Source organism: Equus przewalskii, chromosome 11, assembly GCF_037783145.1.
Source record: "Equus przewalskii isolate Varuska chromosome 11, EquPr2, whole genome shotgun sequence".
NCBI lineage: Eukaryota > Metazoa > Chordata > Mammalia > Perissodactyla > Equidae > Equus > Equus przewalskii.
This window is the reverse complement of record NC_091841.1, coordinates 7924015-7936202: the sequence shown is the minus strand read 5'-3', so window position 1 is coordinate 7936202 and position 12188 is coordinate 7924015. Positions and strand designations below refer to the sequence as shown.

The 12188-nt window shown below is 40.0% G+C and overlaps 1 long non-coding RNA gene across 1 annotated transcript in view; it reads left to right on the top strand.

The window, feature by feature from the left end:
- The window catches only part of LOC139074321 (uncharacterized), a 298587-nt gene extending 287991 nt beyond the window's left edge, over positions 1-10596 (top strand). The window contains exon 5 of the long non-coding RNA XR_011523826.1: positions 10404-10596. This is a non-coding gene — a long non-coding RNA (uncharacterized lncRNA). The remainder of the gene's footprint in view (positions 1-10403) is intronic.
- The last annotated feature ends 1592 nt before the right edge of the window (positions 10597-12188 follow it).

Here is a 12188-nt window from a genome sequence, read left to right as displayed (position 1 = left end):
CATGCCCCTCAAAATTCCTATGTTGAAGCTCTAACCCCCAATGTGACTGTATTTGGAGATAGCGTCTTTAAAGAAGCAGTTAAAGTTAAGTGAGGTCATAAGAGTGGGGCCCTAACCAATAAGACTGGTGTCTTTATAAGAAGAGAGACACCAGGGATGTGCGCACAGTAAGGAAAGGTGATGCAGCAAGAAGGCAGCTTTCTACAAGTCAAGGAAAGAAGCTTCAGGAGAAACCAAATCCACCAGCCCCTTGATCTTGAACTTCTACTCTCCAGACTGTAAGAAAATAAGTTTCTGTTGTTTCAGCCTCCCAGTCTGTGGAATTTTGTAATGAGATCCCTAGCAGACTAATATGACCTCTATGTGCAAACATAAACATGATATTTAAACACAATATTACAATGTCTATTTCACATTCTTCTTCAGCAAACAACCTCTATTGAGCAGGTACTGGGCAGTGTCTCTATATACATTATATTATGTAAGTGTCACAGTTCTGCTATATGATAGTTATTCTTCTTGCCTAAGGCCAAATAGCGGGGAAGTAGCAAAGTTGGGATCCAATTCCAAGTCTCGGTTTACAAATATAATTATTTTTTCCATAATTCTATGTTAAATTCTACTGAACGGAACCTAAACCTCACTGCGTTTTAACTCATCACCATTATTGAGTGACCTCTGGAGATAGAATTATCACCCTGTCCCTTTAATACTCTTTCTTGAATTCCGACATTGAACTACTACCTCGCAGCAGCATTGATCAACTGAAAACAGGGAGCATCTGGTTTTGCTGCAGGCAACAAGCACGTCATTTTCCATGAACGCACGTATTATGAACTCATGGTTAGGAAAACCTTGCACCGTGTTTCAATTTAATGGCTATTACTTCTTGTTCAAAGGTCTTGCTGTGTATTCCATTTTCCCTCCAAATGTCAGAGGGAAATGGGAAATTGAAGTGCCATAAAACACTTGGAGGCTTCATTTATTGCAGATTAATTAGAGAATCACAGGGGAGAAAGGAGCGAGTCTTCTGTCTCCAAACCCTGGGGAATGAATGTGTAGCAGAATGAAGCAAATAGACACTGGGGATTGAGATTTTTTGTGTGTGCAGAAGAATGAGATTCATAGGTGCAGGACTGATGTGTGTGAAACTAATAGTGTGTGAATGATGTGGATTAGGATTGTGTAATAATGGGATTTGTGTACTAAATCCTGAACCTCTAGAATGAAACTCTCCAGATAATGTGCAGCCAGTTTGGGAGTGTTATCTAAAAAACACCTCTCGGGAGCCAGCCCAGTGGCATAGTGCTTAAGTTTGCACACTCCACTTCAGCGGCCCTGGGTTCACGGCTTTGGATCCCAGGAGCAGAGCTACATGCTGCTCATTGAGCCATGCTGTGGTGGCATCCCACACACAAAAAGTAGAGGAAGATGGGCACAGACATTAGCTCAGGGACAGTCTTCTTCAAACAAAAAGAGGAAGATTGGCAACAGATGTTAGCTCAGGGCAATCTTCCTCACACACACACACACACAAAGCACCTCTCCTTTCCACATGATCAACATTCCAGTTGACCCAGTCCTTGTCTACAAAGTTGTGACCCTCCCCTTAATACCATTCCAATTCCTCTCTCTCTTTCTCTCTCTCTCTCCATCATAACAATGACAGTGTGTGTATAACAAGAGGTATACACAGAAAGAAGTAGGGGAACTGTTTCCTCACATCATTTCCTTTCTTGGCCACTGGATCATAACGAAAAACCTGGGGGTCCATTTCTGAAAGGAGAGACCACATGCATTGTGTGTGGAATTGCTTCTGAACCACTGAACTTTTCACCCAATTATCAATGCATTGATGCCTTCCTAATGAACTTGGAACTTCTTGTTTATTTGGAAGGCTCAGTCTGTTGTGCGTGAGGAATCAGAGTTGGAGACTCCCAAACACTATTTCTTTGGCAGCGTTAAGGAAACATTTGGAGAGATGGCAGGAAGGGTTTCTCTGCTGTTAAGGAATGTGCCAGAAAGGGTGGGTTACAAAATCCTCCAGGTCTATCACTTTTTGCTTTTGTGCCATGCCTGCTGTGAGATTAGGTGGACATCCCAGTGACTCATTTTCAGTACACACAGTATCTTTTTAAAATTTTTCTCTCTCCTGCTGTTGTTTCTATGGATGTGATAGTTGGGAACCTGACAAATGGTTGTCTTTAGATTCATGAAAGAAAATTCTATCCAAGGGAAGGCCAGAAAGCAGTCTATAAAGGATGCTAGATTAGCATCTTGGGATGATGATTTGTTGGAAAGGTAAATAGCATTTGCATTTCTGATGAGATAGATGTCACAGCTCCAGGATATGTGTGTGTGTGTGTGTGTGTGTGTGTCAGAGGGTGGGGGGGGGGGGAATCCATACATGTAAGAGACTTCTCACCAATACGTTACTTGTATAGGGACAGAAGTCTGCAGTTTATACAGTGCTTTCCACGTGCATGATAATAATGCAATTTGATTCTCACAACATCCTTATGGAATAAATATTACCATAGGTTGACAAATAAGAAGGCTGAAAGGTTAAGTGGCTCAGCCCAGCTGGTAGGCGGGAGAAATATAAGTTGAATCTATTTTCAGGTGAACATCCTTCTCTAGCAGTGGTGCTACACTGAGCATTTACATAGATTCTGACCTAAGACATAGAAGACAGCACCCCTACTTACAGGAATTTACTTTAAAAAATAAAATCAGTTAATTTTTCACCCCCGGGAGTAGGTAAGATTAAGCCTAGTGGATTTGTTAAACCAATGGTTGTAGTGAATTTTTTTCTTTCCTTTCATTTCGCATGGTTTTCTGATTACAAAAGCAATATACAGATACCTGGTGTCAGCTTTGACCTATAAAGAGCTTGGAAGTCATAACTCTTGTCTTTACAGGAAAAAAATTAAACATAAAAATCAATGACACTTATTGGACCCATCAGAGAACTGAGGTAGTGGGCAAACCATCACCCTGGAATCTTGAGAGACAGGTTAATACAGAGAGTGACAGCTGAACGCCACTTACCTGGAGCAGATGGCACTAGAACCATAGCTGGTAGGAACATGTCAATGATAATTTTGATAAGTTGCTGGAGGCTGAGCATAGTCTAGTATGAAGTGAGATGCTCCTGGGAGGCAGTTGTGGTGGGGGTCTCACACTTCTGTGGGTTTTACCTCCAGGAACCCTGCCAGGTTCTCACCATAAGATCTGAGAAAGATGTCCTCATGACTCTAGCAGAGGAAGGGATAGTCATTGTGAAATATGTTCAGTGTGAGAAAGGACTACTCTCCAGAAAAAAGGACTTTACAAGAGTCTCATTCCAGCTGGGGAAAGGGCATTCCTCCCACTTTATCACTCTCTAACCTTCTTGTCTCACCTGAGGTAATGGTGGAGTGGGGAAGCTGTGCCACTGGATCAACACTTGTGAAGATCACAACCCAGGAATACAGGCCACTAAGGACTAAGATTTAATCATAAGATTATAGAATGCCTTTCCTCTCCAACATCTTACCACTACATCAACAGGGATCTGTATGTAACAGTGGAGTCCAGCTTAAAGAACTGCAAGACATGAACTCTCCCAGGGGGAGTACTTAGGAAAACCCAAACTCAGGAGGAGACACAAAAACAAGGAGATTTGAGGAATTTGATACCTCTGGCACTTATACCTTCAGAAAACATTAAACCCAACCCAACTCCTAGTCAGAGTTATATAAATCTTCACACTAAAAGCATACTTACCTAATTTCCTGTTATCCAATATAACACCACCAATGTTCAGCGAAAAATCATAAAGCAAGAAAAAAACAGTCTGAAGAAACAAAGTACGTATTAGGACCAGACTCAGATAAGACATAGATGTTGGAATTATTAGGCAGGGATTTACAATAACTGTAATGAATATGTTAAGGGCTATAATGGAAAAAGTAGATAGCATGCAAGAGTAGATGGGTAATGTACATAAAGAAATGGAAATTTTAAGAAATAATCAAAAGGAAATGCTAGAAATAAAAAATTGTAACAGAAATGAAAGCCGTTAACAGCTCATGATTAGACTAGACATAGCTGAGGAAATAATTAGTGATCTTGAAGATAGGTCAATAGACACTTTAAAAACTTAATATAAAGAATAAAAAAGAAAAAAATAACAGAACAAAGCATCCAAGACCTGTAGGACAATTTCAAAAGATGTATATGCCAAAAGGAGAAGAGAGAGAGAGTGAAACAAGAGAAATATTTGAATAATGGCTACAAAGATTTCAAAACTACCAAAGCACAGATATAGGAAGCTCAGAGAACACTAAGCAGAATATCAAAAGAAAACAAAACAACACCTAAAATGTTATATTCAAACTTCAGAAAACCAAAATCTTGAAAGAAGCTGGAGGAAAAGACAGTACCTTACCTATAGAGAAACAAGAATAAGAATTTTAGTGGACTTCTCATCAGAAAACATGCAAGCAAGAACAGAGGGCAATGAACTATTTAAAGTGTTGGAATTAAAACCCACCCAAACTAGAATTCTGTATCTAGTGAAACAATCCTTTGAAACTTAAGGAGAAACAAGACTTTCACAGAAAGATGAGAGCAGAGAGAATTCATCAGCAGCAGAACTGCCCTGCAAGAAATATTAATTAATACTCTTCAAGGGGAAGGAAAATTATATGGCCCAGAAACATGGATCTACTTAAAGAAAAGAAGAGTATCAGAGAAGTAACAAATTGGGGTAAAATAAAATATTTTATTTTTATTAGTCTTAATTGATCTAAAAGATAACTGTTTAAAGTAATCTTAGTAACTATGAATTGGGTGATTATAGAATACGGAGAAGTTAAGTAAATGACAGCCATGTCAAAAGAAATGACAGGAAAAATTAGAAATACTCTGTTTTAAGGTACTGCACTACATGATACAGTGTATGTACACTGTTATTTTAAAATGGAATTAGAATAGTTAAAAACGTATATTTTAAGAGAGAAGCGTAAGTGATATGCCAAGAGAAGAGATAAAATGGATCATATAAAGTGACTTATTAAAATCAGAGAAGGCAAAATGAGAGAGCCAGGGGAAAGAAAGAACAAATATAATAAACAGAAAACAACTACGAACATGGCGGATGTTTAACTGACATCAATAATCATTTTAATATGAATGGCCTGAATATTCCAATTAAAAGACAGACTGTTATGGTGGATAAAATGGCTGATTCTAGGACTAAAGGTAGGAAATATATAAGATGAGCCTGGAGCGTCTTTAGTACCAGAAAGTAAAGAACTGCTCTAAAATAGAAAACAAAATATCCACAATGGCGCAATATGTCAAGGGGACATGAGAACCAACCAAAGAGCTTCCAATGGCCAAAGCTGGACCAGTTTCAGCAACAAAATAAAGTAGTATTGGGTTACATCCCAAAGTATGAAGTAAGTATCCGTGAATGCATCCTGATATAGATCAATGATTAAATAAATGAATCAATGGTGGGAAAGAGACAAATTTCTCATGCAGAATTCCAAATAGTTTATGTAGATATTCTGCCCTCAAGGAAGTGGAACATAACTTCCCACTCAGTACGTACAGGCTGCTCATAGCGACTTCCTTCCAAGGAGCACTGCAAGGGAAGGGGGTTGAAAGAGTAACTTTATAGTGGAGAAATCTGACAAACACTACCTCTAAATCAACAGCGATAAGTTATGTTGATGGTACGTGCTGTTAATATGATGTGATGAAAATGCTGCTTTTCTCCAGTGGTCTTCCTCTGCCAAACACATAACCTCAGTCTAATCAAGAGAAAGCGTCAGACAAATCTCCATTGAGAGACATTCTACCAAATGCTTGAGCAATACTCACCAAAAACAAGGGAAGTCTGAGAAACTGTCACAGCCAAGAGCAGCCTAAGGACACACGACCACTGAATGTATAGTGATATCCTAGATGGGATCCTAGAACAGAAAAAAAGACATTTAGGTTAAAACTGAAGAAATCTGATTAATGTATGAGTTTCAGTGAAGAGAAAAGATAATACATAATAATTTAAAATTATAGAAAACACAAAGTATGAAGAGGAATAAAATTTTCCTATGCAATAACCATTTTCGTATCTCTCCTTTCTATCTTTCATATGCATGAATATATACTTATCTAAATGCACACCCTGGGATGTATCTTTGCCCTAAAATAATGTCAAATGAATGTCAGACAGATTTAAGGAATATATATCTATATACATACATACATAATACATATGTACAAGTGGAATCATGCTTTTTAAAGGTTGTATATGCTGTTTATCACTTATTTATCCTGCTTTTTTCATGTCATTGGGTATTCCTAGGAGAGATGGTTTTAAGTTCTCCGTGGTAGTTGACTGATGATACTTTGTTTGATCAGACTGCTTTCTTTGGTTGCTAGCCCTGTGTGTTTCAGGTGAGCTGGCTCCATGTGCCAGGCTGAGCATCCTCTGCACTTACGTTTACCTTGGAGGGGCCACGCAGATCATACTATATGACTCTGCAGTCTGTGAAATCTGGGCTCCCATATCTACTGCTTGATTCTTCTGTGTTCCTAGGCAAGCCCCTTAACTCTTCTGAGCAGCAATGATCTCCTTCACAGAGTTGTAAGAATAAGACAATGAGCATGAGGGTCTTATTATAGTATCTGCTGCATAGAAGGTGATCAATGAATGAGGATTGCTTTTCCCGCTTAAGTTAGACTTAAAAGGCCTCTGCTGCGTCCCAGGAGAACCCAGCTTCAGTAGATTCCTGGTACCTTGTGACTTCAGTTTAGCCAGAAGATGAGGGCTTATGCATCCTCAATGCAGTCCCTTTATTTCAAATGTCATTGGGAAGGTACTGAGTGATACCAGATACTGATGATACACCAGCTGCCATGCTTAGCTCTCAATATTCAACAAATACGGAATATGCCCCCAAACTATGCAAGGTATCATACCTTGCCTAAGCTGACATTGCGCCTGTCTCCAGTTTGCAGGCTGCCATGACAAGATACTAGAGATTGAGTGTTGTAAATAACAGACATTTATTTTCTTACAGTTCTGGAGGCTGGAAGTCCAATATTAATGTGCCAGAAGGGTTGAGTTCTGGAGAGGCCTCCCTTCCAGGTTGGCAGATGGTCATCATCTCTCTGTGTCCTCACATGGCCTTTCTTCTGTGTGCATGCAGGGAGAGAAAGAACTGTAGTGCACTTTCCTTTTCTTATAATGACACAAGTCCTGCCAGATTAGAGCCCCACTCTTATGAACTCATTTAACTTTAAATACCTCCTGAAAGGCCCTGTCTCTAAACACAGTCACACTGGAGGTTAGAACTTCAACATATGAATTTTAGGGGGGACACAATTCAGCCCATAACGGCTCCTAAGTGGTGGAGTCAGGATCAAAATATAATTTCACATGCAAATTTAAAGCCACATCTGCAAAGTAGTCTTGCTTATAATGGAAAGGAAAACATGCTGTTGGTCAGCATCATGGTTTGTCATATTATCATCCTCAACGTCATTATTCAAAATTGATTAACTGCTCTGTATCTGAAGCCATCATTTTTTTCAAAGTCACTTTCTTTTCTCTGGGTTGTGGTTAAATCTCTTTCCTGAAATGATGTCAAATGAATGTCAGAGGGAGCTAATGAATTGTGACAACAGACTGAAAGGGGCTGCCTGATAGTAGGAGGGTTTTGTTGGCTCCAGCTGTGCACATCTCTCCTAATGACACCAAGCCTTTGATCCTGGGAACTTCCATGGAGTCTGTTAGTATCCAGGAATTCAATCTTGTGAAAGATTGGGGTCATTTGGGGGCTCTTCTGAAGGCTAAGGTTTATTTCTTCTTATCCTTGTATGGCCTTTGGTCAGTCTAGGTCTCTGTCTGCTCTTCCCTTGGTTTTACATCATAATCCCCTCCCTGTCATTTTTTGGTATCAGGTGCAATTTGTAGTCTTGTCTGAAGCCACCAGCTCACTTCACAGATGGTGAATTGCGGTTGAGAGTAATGGGCCTATTCGGTTCGGCCCAGAGAGTATATTAGTGTCTGATAGCCTATAACTGCTGAACATTGGACATTATTCACACTGCTCCAAGGTCATCTGCAGTGCTGCCTCTCCCTCCCTTTCCCATTCTCCTCCATTCCTCTCTCTACCTCTGTCAGATACGAATTACATGAAAGTCATGAGGCCATTAGAAGTTGGTTCTGGGACCGTAGAACAATGAGTCTTTGTTACCAATCTGGTTCAGTTTTGCTCCAACTAACTGAGAAGGCTGGCTGAACACTTGAAAGAGAACTCAATGAAACCGTAAAACCAAATTTAACTGCTAAGAATGCATGGGTCTTCTCTTAGAGGAAGTACCAGCCTCTGCTCTAGGAGGCATCATTTCAGATAGAAAATCAGGAATCAAGCAGCTGGTGGAGTGTTAATGGACCATTTGAAATATTAGATACTATATATAAAATATGGTGCTGGACATTCTGATGCTACGTTCTGGGCTAAGTCTTAATTAAATGAAGTAAGGTATGTGAATGTGCCCAGCTTAATGCTTGACACCCTATAGTGTAAGTGTTGTCTTCCTTCCTTCCATCTTTCCGTCCTTCCTTTCTTCCTTCCTTTTTTTCACTTTTTCATTCTTTCGTTCTCTCTTTCTTTCTTTCCCTCTTTCTCTTCCTCCCTTTATCACTTTTCTTGCTTTCTGAGCCATCACATTCACTAGAGAACACTAAGTAGCTGGAAAAAGACTTCAGAACCTGAGCTGTGTTTGAGATATAGCTGGGCATTTCCAAATGCATCTCTCTTCTTGGTTTCACAGCTATGACATGCTTTCCCAGGAAACACTGAGAATATTTTTGGAAATATTTTGAAATTTTACTTATTGAGACTTCCATGGTATGACAGCTTTCAAATCAAAGGAATGCCCAGGCCCAACTCCATTACGGAAGGTTGCATTCCTTCTCATGTCTCAGACTGAGAGGTTTTTGTCAGCACTGCAGAGCGTGAATGAGGATGGAATTAGATGAAGGACAGAACTTACCAACCCAAGGCTGGACGTCCTTCTCAGTGATGGGCAAGGGGTCCCTGGGTGGGGCAGCTTGTCTTATCTAGGTTTTGAGGACTAATAGAAAAAGGATGAAAGGAGATTTCAGCATTGTCAAAATCAGTACACACGCCAAATGGCAGCTAGCCTTGGGACCATGGAACACTGAAGCTCAGCAAACACATGGAAATCATCTAGTTCAGAGATGATAAATTTTACCTCACTTGTTCTCATTCACTCTGAGTAGAGGCAGAGTTGACCAAGGCAACACTGAAATTAGAACCCAGTTTTCCGGATCTTAGTCTAGGGCTTTTTGTTTGATTGTTTTGAAATACCTTACATGGACTGTGTTGAGATGTCACTCTTTGGCTATAGTTCTAAACGATTTAACACTTTCCCTCACGTCGCCACCTACCTAGAGCCAAAATCCAGTGTTTAATGGTAGAGTTTCCAAGGGCTGGATAAACAGTACTTTTCTTTCCCACCTGACTTTTGAGCCAAGTGAGAGAGAAGACAAAAGATTAGGCAAACGGAGACCACTGTCAATGTTATTATAAATAAAGCTAATATTGAAGAACGAGGTTTAGATCTGAGGCAACGTTGACCTTTCTGATATTGAATTCCTCCTATGGAAATCCTGCCCAGCATGTCTCTCTCTATCTTTAAGGAAGTAGTAAGGGTATGGGAAAAGAAGCCAAGAGCATTTAGGAAGAGTAATTTTCATGGAAGCCAGAGGATTGAGGAATAAATATCCTCCTGAATGCCCTCCTCTCTCTTCCTAAGCAGGCGAGATAACCATCAAACCCAAACTCCGAATATATTATCTGACAATAGAATGTGATATTTAAAAACTGGTTGAACCTTAGAAATTCAAAGTAGCCACTAAATTTTCCTTCTGGAAGTTTCAAATCCTTATCCAAATCCCAGAGCAGGATCTGCTACTTATAAAATGATAATAAATTAATATAAATTTAGTGTGCACTAATGATCAAAGTGGAGATGACCAAGAGAGAAATGTATGATTTTCAAGGACCTATACTGCTTTTGAGTAACCTTAACAAAATAACAGCTTCCTGGAAATAATATCTCTGCCTTTAGTTGTCTGTCTTAAGGAGTCATCATAATATATTATGGGTAGATTCATTTGGAATTGGTAAGCTATTTGGAATCTTATAAAGCAGTGGCCTGGATTCAAAGTTTAATATCTGTCTTATGTTCTTCAGACATCTATATTTCTTTATTAAATAGAGTCAGTGATGGAAAACTCTAGTACCTGTCATCATAGAATACTTGGTATTTACCTTTCTTCTGGTTGATTTGTGGCATCTGCTTTTTGTTCTCAGGTTTTTGATGCTAACCATTGGGGAAATTTCCAAGTTCTAAGATGGAAAAATTAATGTCACAGGATGCTGATAGCTGCTCACAAAGAGAACCTAGGAAAAGACCTCTTAGTACGAACATCTCCAAATGGGTGAAGTTCAGAGGAGGAAGTTTTTATTTCTAAACAAGGATTTGTTCAGAATTTTCATTTAAGAGGTGAGTGGGGTAAGTATGCCATTGATACCATCTCCTAAGGCTCTGTTAATCCCATTGATATTTATATTTAAGTTTTATTGAGTTAATAGGGTATTATGTATTTATTAAGTTACATCAAAGAGCCATAGAAAAGGAGTTTCAGAATAGGAAGACTTCACACTAATAACAAAATTATGATAATTTTGGATCTGGTCAGAGGAAAGAGCAGTGGAATGACAAGGTGTTTGGTAAAATCTAGTTTGAGCAGAGGAGGGAGTATGCACGGAGAGGAACCACATAACTTTACATCTTAGGGACATCAATCCTCACAAATGTCAGGTCTTCTTGAGGTTTAAAACCCAGTTGCTGCCACAAATTCTTTAGTCTCTGAGTTTCATCATCAACTCATCTTCTTGTCCCCAAGCTTCCCCAGTCCCTGCTATGGAGCTCTTACTTGCAGGCTTTGCTAAACTCGATGGACTCTCCCAGCAGGATAGATGGTAGATTCAGAGCTCTGGGGCTCAGCTTCTTCAGCCGTTTGCTTACTCCATTCTGACTTGCTCCCATTCCCAACAATCAGCCTCTGCATGAGGCAAGCTGCCTCATGATGTAGCAGTGTGTTCTCTTTCTTTTTCTTGTCCTCCTACACCTGAGTCGGGGACTTGCCTAGGAATCTAAGCTCATTCATGGTTGAGCCTATCACTTCATTTTTCTCTCAAGGGTTGAAATCTTATCTTTGAAAGACAGTCGTTACATCTAGTCTTTACTATCTGCTGGACCCAAGGTCTCACATGAACCTGCATTTACTTGCCATTTTTCCGCACTGTGGTTCTCTAACCATTTGCTTAGGAATTCATCTGTTGGTCGTGGACTTACATATCTTGGCTTTGTGTGCCTCTGGAGGTAATAGAGTCCAGGTTTTCCAGTGCAAACTCTAATCTGGAGACTTGCATTCAGGAAGTTTATTAGAGAAGCCCTTGTGGGGCATGAAGGAAGCAGGATCAAGCAGAGTTGAGTTGTACTCCATTCTCAACAAAGGCCTCAGCCAATTCTGCAGAAGCTTTGATGCTGGGATTTTTCCTTAGAGATGCACTGAAAGAAGGCAATGGGGCCAGGCCTTTATATGTTCACATCTGCCACTCGTTGGACTGAGGCTGTCCCCAGGGAGGATGCTTGGTTTAGGGGAGGATGCCTCTCTTCAGATGAGAGACTCCCCTAATTGCTGTCAGCTGCCAACACTCTGAGCAGCTAGGGAATGAGTCCTGAAGGGAGATCTCGCAGTGCGCACCACGCCCACCATCCAGTGTAACATGAAGATCTGAGATAAGATGAGGGAGCCCCATCACACAGATTTTAAGCACTTTCTTAGGTTATCTCATTCAGTGCTCACAAGGATCTTGTAAAGCAGGTATCGTTATTGTTATTATTTTAATTTTATTTTATTGTGGAAAGAACACAACATGCGGTCTACCTATTAACAAATTTTTAAGTGTACAATACATTGTTGTTGACTATAGTTACAGTGTTGCACAGCAGATCTCTAGAGCTTATTCGTCTTGCTTAACTCAAACTTTACACCCGTTGATTAATAACTCCCCATTTCCCACTCCCCC